This window comes from Symphalangus syndactylus, chromosome 10, assembly GCF_028878055.3.
Source record: "Symphalangus syndactylus isolate Jambi chromosome 10, NHGRI_mSymSyn1-v2.1_pri, whole genome shotgun sequence".
Classification (NCBI taxonomy): domain Eukaryota; kingdom Metazoa; phylum Chordata; class Mammalia; order Primates; family Hylobatidae; genus Symphalangus; species Symphalangus syndactylus.
Window position 1 is genome coordinate 111,347,351 of NC_072432.2, and position 19,842 is coordinate 111,367,192.

General features: G+C 39.6%; 1 long non-coding RNA gene across 1 annotated transcript in view; it reads left to right on the top strand.

Moving 5' to 3' along the window:
• The first annotated feature begins 791 nt into the window (after window positions 1-791).
• The window catches only part of LOC129491356 (uncharacterized), a 219,412-nt gene continuing 200,361 nt past the window's right edge, over window positions 792-19,842 (top strand). Inside the window, exon 1 of the long non-coding RNA XR_008660526.2 lies at window positions 792-913. This is a non-coding gene — a long non-coding RNA (uncharacterized lncRNA). The remainder of the gene's footprint in view (window positions 914-19,842) is intronic.

Sequence of the window (19,842 nt, forward strand, 5' to 3'; positions counted from 1 at the left end):
GGGAAGCAGCGCAGACAGCCTGGAGAGTGTGTTAATGCCTGGAGGTCCAGTTTTTATTCCTGACCTGCGTTTGGCATCTGAGTCCTGCAGTACTAATTCAAGGCTCCTGATCCTGGGTTTTACTGTTATCTGCTATTTCCCTGACTTTGGTTTCTTGCCATTCCCAGAAGGAGAAATGTAGTCAAGGAGCATTTCCACATCAGAAGAGTCAAGGATGGCTTCTTAGAGATGTTGATTGCACACCCAATGATTAGACATGGCAGGAAATTCACAAGATTGTATCTATTTATTAAGCCATCATTCATTCATTTATTCAGTCATTCACTAAGCATTTATTAAATCCTAGTTACTTCCCTGGCACTGTGATGGGGGTTAGAAAAAGAAACAAGCATGCTTTTCCCCTTTGCAGGGATCACAAAATAATAGAAGAGCAAAATTAAAGGTAATCTGAGAAGCCTAAATCAGAGATGTGTATCAAAGCACTGTGGAAACATAAAAGATGAAGCAATTTGTTCTCCTCAGAAGGCAAGAGAAGCTATGCAAGTCTTCACAGAGGAGGTGATCTTTGAGCTGGGGCTTGAAGGAGGAATAGGGTTGTGAGAGAGGTGATTTGCACTTGCAAAATATGCATGTGCTCACCTACAGTTCCCAGCCTCCTTTGCTGTTAGATTGGAACCATGTGACTAGTTTTGGCCAATGGACTTTGAATGGAAGTGACAAGCTTCTAGACAAAAGTAAAGCCAGTGTACCTCATCCATTTATCTTTTCCACTTTGGCAGAGTCTGTGGAAGCTGTGTGTTGAAATAGCAGAGCCTTGAGATGAGATCCTTGGATTACTGTATGGAAGAGAGCCACCCAGTAAAGACACTCAACTCACATTGAACTTTGCATGAGTGAGAAAATCTCTGTTGTGGTAAGATACTGAGATTTTTTTTTAAGTTTCTGATATGGTTTGGCTGTGCCCCTACCCAAATCTCATCTTGAATTGTAGCTCCCATTATCCCCATGTGTTGTTGGAGGGAAACTGTGGGTGGTAATTGAATCATGGGGGTGAGTTTTTCCCATGCTGTTCTCATGATAGTGAATAAGTCTCATGAGATCTGATGGTTTTATAAAGGGCAGTTCCCCTGCACACAATCTCTTGCATGGTGTCATGTAAGACATGGCTTTGCTCCTCCTTCACCTTCTGCCATGATTGTGAGGCCTCCCCAGCCATGTGAAACTGTGAGTTCATTAAACCTCTTTTTTTCTTTATAAATTATCCAGTCTAGGGTATTTCTGCATGGCAGTATGACTATGGTTACTATATACTGCAGTATAATACAGTTACTTAGATTTAGGGTTACTTGTAATTACAAGTTTGTCAATCCTATTATGACTAATTTAAGGAGTTTCCCAAGTATATAAGGTGACATTTCAGAATGAGAAAAAAAGCAGGTGAAAATTCATGGAGATATTTCCTGAAGGGAAGGAAGCTAGTTTATTTTTCTAACAATTCCTTTCCATTCTTGGTTAAGGGCTGGTCCTAGAAGAAATGACTGTCTGTACTTCTAGGCTGTTTTGTGCACAGGCTGAACATGCTCCTGTTGATGGAGAAAACTCATAGGCAGAAATGTGTAGGTTCTTTTTGTAGAAAGCTGAAGGAGTATGTGGAAATGGTAAATGCCAAGGAGATGTGGGTGGAACACTGACAGCATTTTACAGGTGATAATTGGAGGTAGCAAAGCCCGTTTGCCTGCCTTTTAGTAATCCCTGGTGTAGATATCTAGACCAAATCATTTATGATTATCTTTAGAATGTGGGGTACTTGACCCCTCTTTGTCCTCTACTATGTGGCTTGTCACCAAGTTTTGGGCAACAAAACATCTCTGTTAACATCCCATTATGCTGTTTGTAAACATTTTGTGTGAGATATTGGAGCCCAGAGGACGTGTGTCTTGTCTTTCAAATAATTAAGGCAGAGCCAGGACTAAACCATTGGTTTCCTGACTCCATGTTTAGCATTATTTTTCTCTCATTATTTGTTGGATTTTTATTTTTGTTGTTGTTGTTGCTGCCATTGTTTGCTTTTTTTTTTTTTTTTTTTTGTCCTCTTTCTCAGCACTTCGATGGCCAGGTCCATTCATTTCTTTAAAGAGAATTATGGAAATGTAGGACAGTGGTCATATTCTTGAGGTAAGAGTCAGACTGCTTTGGTTAAATCCTCCTGCCCATTTTCACCTTCCACCCATTGCCATGTACTAGCTGTGGGACTTTGGGCAAGTCACTCACTCTCTCCCAAGCCTTAGTTTTCTGATCTGAAATGGCATAATAATAGCCACTGTGAAAAGTGAATAAGATGAGGCATGTCCCACACTTAGCATCATGCCTGGCTCAGAGCACCTGTCCAGTAAGTGCTGGCTCTGTATGAAGCCAGTTTTCAGGAGGAGGCCTGACCAACATTGTGAAGAAAGTAAAATTGTCTCTGCCCTCAGAAGATTTTATTTTTTGTTGATTGTTCTTTCTAGCCACAAGTCTGCCCCTACTTCTCTCTGTGCCCCACTAGGGAGCCATATCCAGATTTTATCCATTCAGAGCCCTCTGACTCCTTTCTTCTACCAAATCAAATCTTCTGGCATCCAGACTTCCCTTTACAACAAAATGTGCGACTCATTCTTTCAAATCCACAACATCAGCTTGATTATCTGAAAGTTCATTTTTTTTTTCTCTAATGAAGAAGGTAAATGAATTAGTTTCAGATAATCTTAGGTGCATTTTAAGTGAGATGTTTCTGAGTCAACACCTTCTACTTCCCCATATTTTCCCACTTTATACTATAAATTATGAAGGAACTCAATTGGTAAGAATTTATATCGGGGTAAGTAGATTAATGGGTTTAAACTCTCCTATCGTTTTCTGGCTTACTTGGGCATGTTATATAAAGATAAAAGCAGAAAAAGGACACGTGCAAACACATATAAGCAGAAGCACCAGAATGGCTAATTTTGCCTTGGGCAAGACAAGAAATAGTAGCATCCACTCCAGCCCAGATTTGGGCTGATCAATATGAAACTTCATAGAAATTTTAGGAAAGTTGAGGTCACTTAGTTCTAGCTTGTGATATACAAATTTTGTAGCCTGAGCAGAGATAAATATATTTTGGCAATTATAAAGGTTCTACATCAGAGTACCAATGAAGATGTAACTCTGGTGATTTGTGATTCCATCACCAGCCCCTCAAGCTGTTTCTAGCCTCTTATTTATAGCTTTCCCGGGCTGTATATCTTATAAATACAAAACGAATGAAGTAGTGCAAATGAAAAAGCAGCTTTCCTTATGGCCTATTTACATCTCCTTGCTTGTCACCAGGGTAAATAAAGACACAGACACAGACTTCTGATCTGTGGGGGATCTACCAAACTACTCCTGCAGTCCATAACGTAAGAAAGCATGTTGGTGGACACAGAAGGCCAGAGAGGTTGAGAGAGGTGCTTGTGGCTTTTGAATGTCCCAAATGAGCACAATTCTGAAGCTTGGAGGTAGTTATCTTTGAATTCATAGTACAGGACAATCATAGCATGGCCTTATAGATGTCTTCAGACACCTCCATGAGTTCTGATGTCATGATGTGAAATACCTAAGGGGTAAATGGAATTATTAGTCCCGAATCTTTACTTTCCTGAGATTCATACCACTTTCATTGTTTGTCATGGGTAGAATGCATTTTCTCATCCTTCGACTTGGGCTTGGCCATGTGACTTTGCTTTGGCTAATGGCACAAGACGTGACAGTGTATCAGTTCTGGGCCTAGGCCTGGGAAGGCCTTGTGCATTTTCATTTGCTTTCATGTGCCTATCCCATCATAAGAAAATAACCTGGATATCTCATTCACTGGTTTAAGGAGGAAGAAGGATATGCAGAGCAGAGATGCTTAGATCATCCAACCCCCAGCCAACCTTCAGATGCCTAAGGGTTAGTTAGCAAATGTGGTTTTAAGCCAATGAGTTTTTGACAGATTGGTTTCACAGCCGTAGCTGATGAATAAGATATATAACTAAATAAATGAAACCATTCTTAAGAAAATTAATACTGTTAACTCACTGTAAACTTTAACATGTTTAAGCTTAGAATCCCTACTTTTTTTTTGAATTGCCCACAGCTATGATTTGAACAATGGTGTCTCTTCCAAAATTCATGTTGAAACTCAATCATCAATGCAATAGTATTAAGAGGTGTGGCTTTTGTGAGGTGATTAAGTCATGAGGGCTGCACCCTCATGAATGGGATTAGTACCTTTATAAAAGGGCTTGGGGTTGAAGGGAGTACTCTCTTGCATTTCCATTACTTCCCCCACATGAGGACACAGCATTCCTCCCCTCCAGAGGATACAGCAACGAGATGCCACCAAGAAACAGGGAGAAGTTTTTATAAGACACTGACCCTGCTATCTAGTACCTTGATTTTGAACTTCCCAGACTCTAGAACTAGGAAAAATAAATTACTGATGTTTATAAGTTACCCAGTCTGATGTATTCTGTCGTAACAGCACATATGGACTAAAATAGCTGCAAACACTGTTACTTGTTTCTCTTGAGGGGGGGTCATTTTTTCACAAAGAAACAAAATTTCTGACTAAAGTCCAGAAACAGAAAAGACATCTTATTGTATGGTGATCTTTCCTTAATCCTAAATCTCAGTAACTTATCACAACAGAGATTTTCTCACTCATGCAAAGATCCATGTGAGTTGGGTGTCCTTACTGGGTGACTCTCTTTCATGCAGTAACCCAAGGATTCCATCTTGAGGCCCTACTATTTCAACACACAACTTCCTCAGACTCTGCCAGAGGGGATAAGAGAAATGGATGAGGCATACAGCTTTTAATGACCTTTGCCCATGTCACTTCCATTCAAAGCCCATTCGCCAGAACCAGTCACATGGTTCCAATCTAACCATGGAAACTTGTCACTTCCATTCAAAGCCAATTGGCCAGAACTAGTCACGTGATTCCAACCTAAATGCAAAGGAGGCTGAGAACTGTTGGGGAGCACATGCATATTTTGTGAGCACAAATAACCTCTGCCATGATCCTGCTCCTCCTTCAAGCCCCAGATCAAAGAGCACATCCTCTGTGAAGACTCGCACAGCTTCCTTTGCCCCCTCCCGAGGATAACAAATTGCTTCATTCTTTATGTTTCCACAGTGTTTATATAGATAGATAGATAGATAGATAGATAACTGATATTGAGGCCCAAGTGCCTTAAATTTGAGCCTTATGAAATTTAAAATGACTACATTGGTCTTCTGTAGTGGACATCTGTTATTTTTGTGCCCTTGGCACCCATTCTCCTCCTTTGCTTTGGAGAAAATCTGTTCTCTACCTTTAGTCTATGACTCTGGGAGGTGCTGACCAACGTCTCAGCTCCAGGGGAGCACATGTGACCAATCAGCATATCCCATTTCCTGGACATTGTGCTTGGTGCAGGGATGAGCAGTTCCTGAAGCTGGTGCAATGGGACTCAATGCCAGGAATTTGGTTAGTATTTTTAAGAGAGAGAACCTTCTTTTTTTTTTTTCACTTCATTTCATAGCTGTAGGAATAATGGGAGCTGGGGCTGTCTGAGGCCTCCTGTCAGAAGACTTGCTTGAGAAAGACACCAACACAGAAGACAGACTGACAGAGGAAGAAACAAGTAGAGAGAGAGAGAGAGAGAGAAAGCTGACAACATAATTTGAGCCATGAGCTCCTGGGGTTAACTAGGCCAACAGCCATTCTTTCTTGAACTTTTCAGTGAAGTAATTACATTTTATTTTATTAGCTTATGCCATTTTTAGCAGGATTTTCTCTCCTATGTAACCAAAAGATCTCTGAATTTTCCAACAGCTGAAACTGTAACTTGCTAAAACACCAAAATCTATTGATAATATGACTAAAAGAGGCAGCATAAGATATGTTCCTTACTAAGAATAAATGGAGACAGGGTTCATTCAGTAATGACTGTCCTTAGGCATACTATTTCAAGGAGATTGAATATAGACAAATATCATCTTGCTTACTTGTGCCATCTTTTCTTTTATTGCTTTTCTCTTCCTCTACTTACTCTCTTGATTACTTTGTCTGTCATAGATGTGTTCTTCTTTGCTCCTCAAATCTCCTAGACTCACCACCTAATCCAGTTGATTTCATGCCCAGTATCTCATCAGCCATTGAATCCTGGGTTTGTTCTTGATTTGTTATGAATTTTGGAAAGTCTTGAATTTTTTTTGTTTACTATTCTTTTGACTCACTAATAAAACAGAAGATTTGAGAGTGACACTGCAGGAAAACATTTGAGATTAACTCATTATGTAGCATAAGCATCTTCTGTATGTGGATTACTTAGACCCAGTGATGCTATACCAGTGCATTGCAAAAGCCCTCACTGAGGTGGGCTTCAGGATGACTTCTCCACAACCTCTGTAGCCTTGCTGCCTTCCTAAGTAGATGATGAGTGTTTTCATCCCTCCTTACACAAAGGTAGGGCCTTTCCTTCCTTTTTTTCTAGTATTCTTACTATCTCTTCCTATCCACATTCTTCCATCTTCCCCAAATACATCAAAAGGTAGTGAAAGTTCACTTACTCTGCTTGAAGCTCTGTTTCCCCATGTTTGAATATGAATAATAATGTTTACTTACTAGAATTGTCATGATGAATCAGAGATTAAGATTAGCTATGTAGAGTGAACCACCCAAAGCCTGGTACATCCCAGATGCAAACATACATTAGTACTCTGACATTTCTGTTAGACATGGTTGTCTACCAGAAAAACTATTTTGTCTACTAAAGTAGTTGATGGTGTGGTGTCCTTATCATTTCTGTCTTCTTCTTATAGTTTAATTCAGTTTGAGAATTGTTGAATTTTCAATGGTGCACTCATCTCATGCACGGAGTCTCATTTGAGAACATGGCATTGCCCCTTTCCTTCCATGTACATGTCCTAGTCTGTCAGAGAAATGAAAAACAATGAGAATCCCTCCTGTTGGCTAATCTCTGAAGCATTATTTTTTTTCTGGGTTACCTTCAACCACTAGTCTTATGTTGCTGCCTCAAGCAGTTTCTAGGTGTTCTACAGAATACCAACTCCATGAACTATTTATAGGTTCCGGGATACACATAAAATGTTCCATAGTTTAATAAATTTGTGAGTAACTTGGTTTAATCTAAGTAAATCAGTCTTCTGAAGGACTTCCCCGAGTCTTTTTGTGCTAATGTGTATTGCAAACCTGCAAGAGAGGTCAGGGAGATACAGTATGCAATATTTCTCAAACTCATTTGGCCACAGAGCCTATTATTAGTGGAGCCTCTCGTGGGACAAGTATTCTAGGAAACATATTTAGGGAAATGCTGACCTAGTGTTTTACATGACCTAGATGATGCTCTACGACCATCCTCTTCTTTATTCCAGGAATGTCACATTTTATATACTCTTCCTCAGTTGTCTTTTCTATTTTGTGCCTGCTCCTCTATCTTTGCTTAATTCTTGCTGGATAGATTTAAGTCATAGGCTGGATGATAAAACACAGTGATTAGTTGACCAAAGAGAAGAATGAATAGTCGCACCAGTGCATGGTGATAAATATTTGCAATATGTTGAATATACCTTTGCTGCTTTTCTTTAAACTGATAAAGTAGATGGGTGAAGATAACATTGTCGCCATTCTTCTCTAGGACTTTTCTTCTGATTGGAATATGAGAGGCTAACTGGGGTCTTAAATATAAAGAAATCTTTTGGGAAAGTGTTCTAATTTTTCACTGTAAGAGTACATGTCAAAATATATTTGCCTATAGTCATTTGATTTTTTATGACTTATCTGTTCCTAATTTGCTTGCAAAAACCTGGGTGGATAATTTAGACCAGGCCAAAAGATAGAATTTTCATGTACACAGTAACTAGTACGTTGATTCAAGAAATAATCATTACTTCTTTATGCCTTTTCTCTCTCTAAAGTGTAGCACATCATTAAATAATGTTGGTAAAGATTTCCACCTCCCCCCGTTTTGGGGTTCCCCTTTCGTTGTGGTCTAGGTAAAGCTTTGTGAAATGAAATTATCTCATTTCACACCTTGTAACTAATTTAAAAACTATTTTCCCCTCCGGATGACTATAGATCTGGATTAAATTAGGAGGTCAGAATTAATGCCCTTGCTTTTCTTTTTCTTTTTCTTTCTTTGGTCTTAGCAGCTTTCTCTTTCTGATGAAAAGAATATGATTTTCCTAAAAAAAGCCTGCTCTTCTGAATTTTATATAGTCCAATAAGAGAAAACACAGCCTACTTACTGTTTTTTATGTCTTCATTTGTAAAGTGATATCACCTCTATGATAGGTATATAACCTTATCGGCAACGTGTAAATAAGGTACATCCTTCCTGTGATTGCTTTTATCTTTTTACATAGAATTTAATTCTAGAATTCTCCATTTGTGCTCTCAATGCATTTTTAGCCATTTTAGGAAGGCAGTAAAGTAAAAGAATTTAAAAGCAGATTAGCTCATTTTTAAGAGGAGTTAAATAAGAAATGTATAGAATTTCTCTTTTATGGAATGTACATTTTTATAACACATGGGCCCTTTATATTATATTTATAGTGATTTATAACCATGAATATGTTTATCTGAAATGGACATAGAGGTGAAAATATTTTATATGTATGCGTGTGTGTGTTTCTCCCTTAGATATGTTTATTTAGCAGTTCTGGGATGAGGCCCCAGCCTCTAAAATTTTAAAAGCCTTCTTGGATTTTGCTATTGTACAACCAGTTGAGAAGTACTGATTTAGAATGTTCTGTTTGGAAATAATTTCGTGTGTGAGAAGGCTGTCTCATTTTGTGGCTGACAGAACAAAGGCAAACAGAGATGAAGGAATTTTTGTGAAAACCACACAGCAAGCCCTTGGGGGTGCCAGCAACAGACACAAGAATTGTTTCTTTTTAGTCACTCTCTTGTCAACCAGAATAAATGACCAAGGTGTATGTAGGCTAGGGCCCTAGTTGTGGTTAACTTAATTGCAGAAGAATATAATTCACACCTTGCCACCCAGTTAAGTCTCTTCTAGAAAAAATAGGTCCAAATTGGCTGGAGCAGAGAATGTGCATAGAGATACCCTGAGGATCCAGGTAGGAATTTCTGTTTTTTTCTAATTCAGTGTAGTTGTAGATTTGTTTTGGTTTCAATGGGCCAGCTAAGCAGAATATTTGGTCTTCAATAGTCATGACTTGTCTAAATTTCCCCCTCATTTCCTGCCTTCATCAACTCATACTCCATCCTCTTCATTATAGTGTAAAAACACAATGAAAAGGAATGGATAACAAAGACATTCTTTTTTTTTTCTCAACAGGGTCAGGCTGGAGTGTAGTGCCACAGTCTCAGCTCACTGCATTCACTGCAACCTCTGCCTCCTAGGCTCAAGCCATCCTCCCACCTCAGCCTCCCAAGTAGTGGGGACTACAGGTGCACAACACCACACTTGGCTAATTTTTGTATTTTTTGTAGAGACAGGGTTTTGTCCTGTTGCCCAGGCTGGTCTTGAACTCCTGGGCTCAAGCAATCTGCCTCACCTGCCTTGGCCTCCCAAAGTGCTGGGATTACAGGCATGAGCCACCACAACCAGTCGACAGTGCACTTCAGAAGTTAGGATTTTGACTACATTGGATCAGTTCTTCACCTTCTTTGCCTATAAGAACAGGATGTAAAAGTCAACATAAGTCTCTGTTGTGCAAGTCTCATTTTCATGGTACCTGCAGAATGCAATCTTGACAGGTGGAACTCTATAATTGTATGTCTAGAGGTAGTATAAAAGTGTCCTTTCTGGTGGTGAGAGGTGGCTTTATGAGAAGGTAAGGCCAAGAAATAGGTTTTTCCTAGAATTTTCATACCTTGTCATTCTGAACAATTTACTGTTAACCGTATGTGTTTAAGAAAAGCATGCTTCGGTGGAATTTAAGCATGACATCCCTTCCTTCATTTCCACAGATAAGAAGTAGATGCCCGTAGATTCTGGGTAATATTCAGGCCTTAATAACATTACCAGACATTGAGTTCATTAATGGATGCTGAGGGTAGTAATAATAATAGTAAACTTTTATTGAGTGTGTGCCAGCCATTAATGTTTTATACAGATTACTTTATGTAATCTTTACAAATCCTTATGTAGAAGGGTAGTGTATATTCACTGTTTTAGGCCGCCCAGATTCTCTCTCCCTTTTTGTTAATAAGAGCACCCAGATTTTCATTTCTACCCTGTGGATATTCGCTGTGCTTTGAGGGAAATAGATCTCATCCTCATCTCCAGGATGTTCCCTGACTGACTTAAGTTAAGTGGCAAATCCCATTCTCCAGGCAAGAGTGACTAGTTCAGGGATGATCATGTGACCCAATTTGAACCAGTTAGATCTCAGAGAAATTTTCTGGGGGATCCTGGGTCTTCTGTAGAAATATCTGGAGAGACATACCCATCATGTGAAATATTAATGCGGAAGCATGGAAGCTGCTTAGTGGGGGCAGCCTTGGGTAAAAGTAACACCAAAGAAGTTAATAAAGAAAAAGAGAAAGAAACTGGAACATTGTTGATTTCACTGATCAGCTAGATTAAGCCTCAATTAAAGCCTATATGACTTTTAGGTTTTTTAGCCAATAACTTCTTTTCATATTTAAGTTGAATTGGATTTTCTGCTTCTGGCAACCAAAAGATTCCTAGCAGGTTTTGAGAGTAAAATCTTTATTTTACTGATAAGGAAATTGGCTGAGAGAATTTGAATACTTTCCACAATTCAATAGAAAAAGTAAATGAGAGATTAGGGTGGTTTGATTACAAAATCTATGAACATACCTGATACCTTGAGAAGGTAGAAGATAATGTTATTGCTAAGGGTAGAGTCCTAGAAAATAATGTTTTCCTTCTTTTTCTTACTCCTGATGGAATGTGAATTTAACTTGTGAAGAATGTGTTAGAAATTCATTTGAAATCTTGAGCTGTATATCCTTTGTTTGATATAACTTTCTATGTCTGGATTTTGGAGTGGCTGTATGAGCCAAAATATCTTACTGGAGAAATCATTATAAATCATTTTGTTGTGAGCTCATCATATGTAATTTTTAGTATTAGTTTTTAGAACAGGATTGGATTTAAGTATATTATCAAATCTGATTATATTTTTGAATCAGCTGGGAGGCTTATAAAATATACATTCCTAAGCTCCAGGACAGTCTGTTTGAGGTGAGATCCCCGGGCAGTTACGATGTACAACTGGATTTGACAGCCTCTAATCTAAGTTTGTGACTATATATATAAAGGAAAACTGTAGTTATTCAGAGACCTACCAAACAAAGATCAAGTGATGGATCAAAAACAAGGTCTAGGCTGGGTGTGGTAGCTCATTCCTGTAATCCCAGCACTTTGGGAGGCCAAGTCAGGCGGATCGTGAGGTCAGGAGTTTGAGACCAGCCTGGCCAACATAGTGAAACCCTGTCTCTACTAAAAATACAAAAAATTAGCCAGGCGAGGTGGCGGCGCCTATAATCCCAGCTGCTCAGGAGGCTGAGGCAGGAGAATTGCTTGAACCCGGGAGAAGGAGGTTGCAGTGAGCCGAGATTGCGCCATTGCACTCCAGCCTGGGTGACAGTGCGAGACTCCGTCTCAAAACAAAAACAAAGAAACAAAAAAACAAAGTCCAAAGGAAGGCAGACAATTTCTACTGGATACGAAATATGAAGACTTATAAACAGCGTGCCCACGGGAAAGAAGGCTATTTCAAATGTCTTTGTAGCCCCTTAGAACAGAGTAATTTTTTTTTCCTTTTCTCCCCCACTAAGATTAGGGGAAAAAAAGAGAAACAAAGAGACATGGCAATACATACAGGCTCCTTTCATCAATAACTTGATAACTTTTTAGCAGTCAATTAAAGGTTTACCTTGCAAAAGAAAGCAAAGTCTATATGGAAGACAATCACAAGGACTTTTGACATAAACCTTCCCTAAACACTTGGCACTTACTAGAGCCATCAGCAAACCCTAGGCGGAATTTTTCAAATTTTTTGTGTACATCAGAATCACCAGAGAAGCTTGTTAAAATTGCATATTCTGCCCTCGTTCCACCTCTTCTGAATCAGGATGTCTGGAGCAAGGGCCTGGGAATCTGCATTCCCCCTCCCTCTTAATGATTCGAATGCAGGCCATTTAGGCAACATACTTTGTGAAAACTGCCCTAGAAGTTATCTCAAAATTGGATACTTGGGTGAAATTATTCTGCTTAAGGCCAAAGTTCTAAAAATGTGAGAAACCACATCAGTTAGTAATCATTATTTAGGTAACTAATTATTCCTAGGAGTGATCTTAAATTGTGTTTTAAATTTGTATCACTTCAGTTGTAGCAATTAAGGATAAATGATTATTTTAAATAATTATTTAATGAATAGTCGTTTTTAAGGTTAAGAGTAATAAGGTGCTTAAGAGTGAGATATATCTTCTGTGATTTAGTGAACCACATATAGGATGCCTGACTTCTCAAACCATGAAGCTGTGGCTTGAGCAATTGGGAGCAGTTTACCTGGATTGAAGAGAAATTAGTGCCTAGAAGGAATGATTTTGTTTAGTGTGTTAACCTTACCAAATCTTCTCAAGGTGATGGTAAACCTTGAGGTATTTGCCTAGCTATTGAGCATCAAAACGATTCTTATTTTCTCTTAACAGAATGAAAAGGAGCAGCGTTCTTAGTAGCTATGGCATCTTAGTCATTTTAGGTTGACTGCAATAGATTTCTCATAAAATTCTGTGCAAATTGCCAGAATGTTAGTTATTCCATCAGTAAGAATGAGCATAAGTAATAATACTGATGTAAATAATCATCCTGTAAACTCTTTATTGCTAAGGAGTTCAACATGAGGTCATGCGTTGTGAACATCTGGTTGAATGACTGAATTGTGAATTTTCAAGGCTTGTGAAGAAGGGTGAGAGCTGCCTGCTATCTTTAGGATTTCTGTCTCTTTGTGAAAACACCCCAAATAGTCAGTGTAGATAAATAAGGAAATTAACCTGGCAGTGCTAAAGGTGATCAGAAAACTATCTTCTTCATTCCTGCTTAGGAAAGGTATTGATGAAGAGAACACTTCTAGTTATCAGGGTACTTGATAGTTTGTGGTAGATTGCAAAATGGCCACAAATTCCTCCCACCCCTCTATGCATACCCTTTTGCAAACTAACTTTGCCACTTCTATCCAAGAGAAGAATTCTGTCTTCTCATCCTTCAGATTTCATCTTGGCCACCTAACTTGCTTTCCCCAATGGGACATCAGCAAGGGGAGACATGAAAAGAACCAGTGCAGTGTGTTTTGCCCCTTCTTGCTACCCTTGGGAACTTTCCTCTGTAATCACCATCATGTGAAAAAGCCTGGCTCACCTGCCTACTGGAGGGTGAGAAATTCCTCAGCTGACAGCCAACAGTGGTTGACAGCCATCCCTACCTCCAAACATTAGAGAGAGGCTGTTCTAGTTCGTTCAGACCTCAATCAACACACAGACTTGTGACCAATAATAAAATGGTTCTTGTTTTAAGCTCCTATATTTCAGAGTGGTTTATGACTCACTGAAAGCTAACTGATAGAGAGCAAATCTCTTTAAAAGTTTTTGATACTTTCATTTTTATGAGGTGTGTCAGTTTCTTTCTTAAGGCAACACTCCTTGTGGGCAAAAAAGTTTCTTCTGTTTTTCTTTTCTTTTTTTTTTTTTGAGATAAAGTCTCGCTCTGTTGCCCAGGCTGGAGTGCAGTTGCGTGATCTCGGCTCACTGCAAGCTCCGCCTCCCAGGTTCACGCCATTCTCTTGCCTCAGCCTCCCGAGTAGCTGGGACTACAGGTGCCCGCCACCATGCCCAGCTAATTTTTTGTATTTTTAGTAAAGACGGGGTTTCACCGTGTTAACCAGGATGGTCTCAATCTCCTGACCTCGTGATCTGCCCGCCTCGGCCTCCCAAAGTGCTGGGATTACAGGCGTGAGCCACCGCGCCTGGCCGCAGAAAAGTTTCTTGCTCCTTGTAGCAGACACATCTCTCTGGTCTCATCAGATTCATTTGGCTTAATCTGCCTGCTGAACCTCAACTCACTTGCTCTGTCTCAGCTGCTGCCATAGCTACCAGACTCCCTGTGGGCCTATAGGGTCCTGTTGCCTGAGGCTGAAGGCTGTTGGCCCAGTCTCTCTGACTCCTCCCACCACTTCTGAATGCGGAGGAAACACCATGTAAGATCTGGCTTCCTGAGTGGCTGCTGAAGGGGGCAGATGATTTGGCCCAGAGCGCAGGGGCGTTAACTCCCTATGGCTCAAACTTTGAAGATCGGAGATGGAGACAGGAGGGAGGTGAGCAGATAAATTCTCTCTCTTTCCTCTCCCTGATGGGCTTTCTGAGAGTGGTTTCTCTGCAAAGCCTGTCTGGATATGTCCCTTATCTACCAAGCAACCGGCAGTGTCCTTTTCAAGGCTTCTCTTGAAGCTGTGGCCCACACAGTAATATATTACCTGGGATTTCTTCCAACTTCCTCTGTCTCACTTCCCTTTTCCCTCACTCTCCCTATCCTGGGACTATGCCTTCCAAATAAAGCACCCAATCTCAGGCTGTGATTTTTAGGGAGCACAGATTGAGATTCTCTATTCTTAGCATGTCAGACATTTACTGGTGTTAAGGATACTCCTAGCTCAGTATACACTTGTTGCAGTCAGTTGAAGGGTTTAATCAGAAACAGTGAAAGTATTATGTGGAGCATTAGACTGGCAGAAGTCAATCAAATCTTGGCTCCATCATGGTGAGAAAAGCCTTATTTATGATGCTGCTTTCTGTGGGTCATATTAATTACTTAATTTATTGTCAATTAATGTATTTGCTTTTGTGGAAGTGATTCACTCACATGTTTCAAAAGTTCAAATACTTCAAAAAGTGAAATGGAAGTCTCTTCCCACTTTCCACCCTAGCCTCCTGCTCCTATTTCCCAGAGAACAACCCTGGGAAATACACAATTTTCTTTTGTATTCTGAGATATTCCTTGAACATACATTATGTTTTTGAATCACCTGGGAGGCTTACAAAATATATGTATATTCCTAAGCTCCAGGACAGTCTGTTTGAGGTGAGATCCCCAGGTAGTTACGATGTACAACTGGATTTGACAGCCTCTAATCTAAGTTTGTGACTATATATATAAGGGAAAACTGTAGTTATTCAGAGACCTACCAAACAAAGATCAAGTGATAGATCAAAAACAAGGTCTAGGCCTGGTGTGGTGGCTCATGCCTGTAATCCCAGCACTTTGGGAGGCCGAGGCGGGCGGATCACCTGGTCAGGAGTTTGCGACCAGCCTGGCCAACATAGTGAAACCCCGTCTCTACTAAAAATACAAAAATTTAGCCAGGCGTGGTGGCGGGCGCCTGTAATTCCAGCCACTTGGGAGGCTGAGGCAGGAGAATTGCTTGAACCCGGGAGAAGGAGGTTGCAGTGAGCCGAGATTGTGCCATTGTGCTTCAGCCTAGGTGACAGTGCGAGACTCCGTCTCAAAAAACAAAGAAACAAAAAACAAGCAAACAAAAACAAGGTCCAGAGGAAGGCAGACAATTTCTACTGGATATGAAATATGAAGACTTATAAACAGCATGCCCACGGGGAAGAAGGCTATTTCAAATGTCTTTGTAGCCCCTTAGAACAGTGTGATTTTTTTTTTCCTTTTCTCCCCCACTAAGATTAGGGGAAAAAAAGAGAAACAGAGACATGGCAATACATACAGACTCCTTTCATCAATAACTTGATAACATTTTAGCAGTCAATTAAAGGTTTATCTTGCAAAAGAAACCAAAGTCTATATGGAAGACAATCGCAAGGACTTTTGACATAAACCTTCCCTAAACACTTGGCACTTAGTAGAGCCATCAGCAAACCCTAGGCAGAATTTTTCAAATTTTTTGTGTACATTAGAATCACCAGAGAAACTTGTTAAAATTGCATATTCTGCCCTCATTCCACCTCTTCTGAATCAGGATGTCTGGAGCAAGGGCCTGGGAATCTGCATTCCCCTCCCTCTTAATGATTCGAATGCAGGCCATTTAGGCAACATGCTTTGTGAAAACTTTTATTTTTAAATACATTATTTTTAAATAAGAAATTATTAAAAAATAAATTATTTTAAAATAATTATCATTATTATTATTTACATACTGTTCCACTCCTTGCTTTTCTCATTTGACTACATGTCCTGAAGATCATCCCAAATTATTTCAGAGAGAGCAGCCCCAGTCTTTTTAACGATTGCACAATTTTCCACTGTATGGTAGTAGCAGAGTTTATCTAAAGAGTCCCCTAGTAATAGACATTTTACTTGTTTCCAATTTTGAGATTGCCAAGACACTGCAATATATTATACATACGTCTCTGAGCACATTGTAATTCTATCTGTAGGATGAATTCTTAGAAGTGGGATTGCTGAATCAAACGGGGGTGTGTGCCTTTTATATTTTGATATTTTGAAATTGCCAAATTGACGTGTATTTTCTTGATCTGTTTCAGTTCTTTGCCTTAAAATGCCGTCAATATCTTATCTGTCTAAGTGTATTCTCCTACATCTAAGAAGGTGGAGGTTTAACAGCCATGTTGGGGGAGATGTTAGCTGACTCATCAAACAGAAGAATTGGGGGTAGGAGTTTGAAGGGAAGAAAAAAGGAACTGATTTGAAGCAAGTAGACAATTGGAGGTGTGCCAAAAGCAACATCCTTTCATCATTTCGGGGAAGCAAATTCTAGGAGGTATCATGAGCACCGCAGTGATCAAAAAGGCAGAAGAGAAGAACAAAATCTGCTGTAGGTAAAGCCAGTACCAGGCAGTGAGGGGACTAATTAGGAGAGTAAAGAGACAAAGGCCCGGCTCTCACATATGGAGTAGATCTTTAATTACTTTAAATAGATTAAAGATTCATTACAAATTATGATTTTTCTCCTTGGACATCTTCTGATGACAATAGACACTGTTTTCTTCTCCTCCAACTTGTATACAATCAGAACAGCCTCAGTGACTCATACAGTGTCTCTTCCAAACCTCAGGGAACTTCATTCCTCTGACTGTAGCTTTCCAAAGTCTGCCCTTTTCCATTCTTTTGGTTCTTCCTTCAGTTAGGAGCACACCTCCTAATGTATATCTCCAGGGAATTGGGAGGTGTTCTCTGTCTCATGCCCAAGAGGGAGGGCTGCAGCAAGAGACAGTTCCATCTGCACAAAGCAACTGGTCTCTGATATTGAAAAGTATAAAGGGCTGACAGCTCATTTATTCTCAGACATTCCCTGAACTCTACACTTGCTGATGCAGTTGTTTCCCCTCCACTCACTCACTTGACTCTTGGTTTTAAAGATATTGCTTGCAGTGCTCTTATCACCTCAGCAGAGTTACTTCAATGAAGGGCAGATTTCTCTGCTTAAAACAAGAGTGTAGACATGTTGAGGCAGAGGTAATAAGAATACCTAGTTGTGAATGTAAACTCCATAATCTTACCAGAGTTGCCTTTTCTTCAGTCTCTGTTGTTTTATCTAGAGGAAAGAATAGATAAAAACTAACATTATTCAGAAATTATGTATTTTAATGGATGAAAAAGAGCAATGTAATTTAGAACTCTATAATTCAGATTGAACTAATCAAACTACCTTTTTAAAAGACAAGACAGCATTTTCACTCATTAAACATTTTGCCACAACATGTTCTTAGATATATATCATGGCAATTTCCCCCCTAAGTTAGGCACAAGAATAGGTCTAGGAGTTAGGAATCCTATGCGAGGGTAATCCTGGGACTACTTGAATCAAACACTCCAAATGCATATTACAATCATAACCTATTTGAACTTTCTGCCTGGAGCAAGTGTATTAATATATATCCTGATAGCATCAAGCTAGATGTGCCTATCACAATTTTGTGTTCTCCATCTCCCAAATGGAATAAAAGTAATTCTGTTCTATTTTTATACAGCCTGGTAAGAATAGTCAGAATAATAGCCCAGGTTTTTCCACATTAGAAACAATTATTTTGCATGGTTTGGCCTTCAAAGTTTAAACCATCTTGAAAGAAATTGAATGGTCCAGAGAGTTTGGATCCATCTAAGTGAAGGAACAAAAATAATATTTGATATGTTTAATCATTGTCTAAATGAGTGGTCAAATTTTTACCCAGAGGGACCTTTTTTCCCAATAAATTCTTTAGTGGAACCCAAATGCATATAAAACAGATGAAGCCTGGAGTTACGTCTGCATGCATCCCTCTTCTCTGCTCCTTGCCCTCCCAACTTTCCAAGTCTAGATGTCATAGAACCCAGAGCTGGACAGAGCTGTCAGGGGCTGTACATCACTGCACCATCAATACCCATACAGCATCTGGCACATCAAGAGTGCCCAATTGTTGCCTGTGAAATTACACAGAACTTAGCATTATAGAAACCTGTGCATAAGATGTGTTAGGTGGAAATTCCTGGAGTTCCTATTTAAAAAAATTGATCCAAATGAGATCCATGTCTTTCAAGTATATGTTTTTTTGGCAACATTTAAAAGGGTTTATGAGGCTTACTTTGGGAATGTCAGGCTAATATAATTATAAGGGTTGTAATCCACTTTAAGGCAAATGCAGCTTTTAGGGTGACAGAGGACAAAGTCACCTGTTGGATAGGAAGGAAGAATGAGAGGACATTAAGACTTGCTCGTTCATGTATCACTAAACTTATTTGGCTCCTCTGCCTGGCTGATATGTCCTCAAAAGCTGGGTGCTAAATTAAAGAAGTCACCTTCCCATACAAAGACGTGTGTGTTTGTGTGTGTGTGTGTGTGTGTGCTTGTCATTTCTTGATCAAAGGCTTATGGTAGAGTTATGAACAGGCAGATGAAGGGCAAAATCCAGCCTAGACACTCTGCCTCACAGTGTTTTAAAAATAATTTTGAACTTATTGCCAAGATTTTTTAAATGGGGAGATTTCACATGTCGATCCAAATTTCCAGTTTCTCTTGAAAAAGTGAAAGATTTGACAATCCCATGAGCCCACCTTCTTCTTAACCAGTTGTTCCCAAACATAGTTCCTAGACCAGCAGCATCAGTATTAACTAGGAACTTGTTAGAAACTCTGGGGGTGGGGCCCAGCAGTCTCTGTTTAATAAGCCACCCAGGTGATTCTGATGCATGCTTACATTTGAGAACCACTGCTGCTCACTAGAATTAGGCAGAGCTTGACGGTTTGTGTGCTTTCCACCTAGGCTGTTCCACTCATTCATGCAGTCATCTGGCCCTTATGAATATTTGAGGTCTTTTTTTTTTAATATATATGTGTGTGTATGGATGTGATCATCTAGTATGAAGGCATGAGATTTTCAAACCTCTGATTTTGAATCTGAGGCCCCAAAGATCTGAGGTCACTCAGAGATCTTTAGGAACCCTAGCACCATCCCGTAGGCATATCAGATCTGACTTTTCATCTTCTTTTAGCTACTGCTCATGTGGCAGTATGAGAAAACTCAATTAGTACAAACAGATAAGGGCATATTAAAGTCTTGGGAAGAAGAGAACATTGGTTGGAGTTCCTAATGCATACAAGTAAAATGGTCAGATAAAGCTTTATTTAATTATGTTGCAGGCGGGAAAAGAGTCACAAGTAATTTTGGTATATTTAAATGTGTATTTTTAATGAACTTTTCAGAATGTCTGTATGGTTTCTGCTGGTTTGTCAGACAGCCACCAATTACTCAGTCTCACCCTAAATATAAACAAGGCATTATTTCATTATCAGGAACATCTACTGAAGCAGACTCTGTCTATGTCAGTTAGCCTTCTAA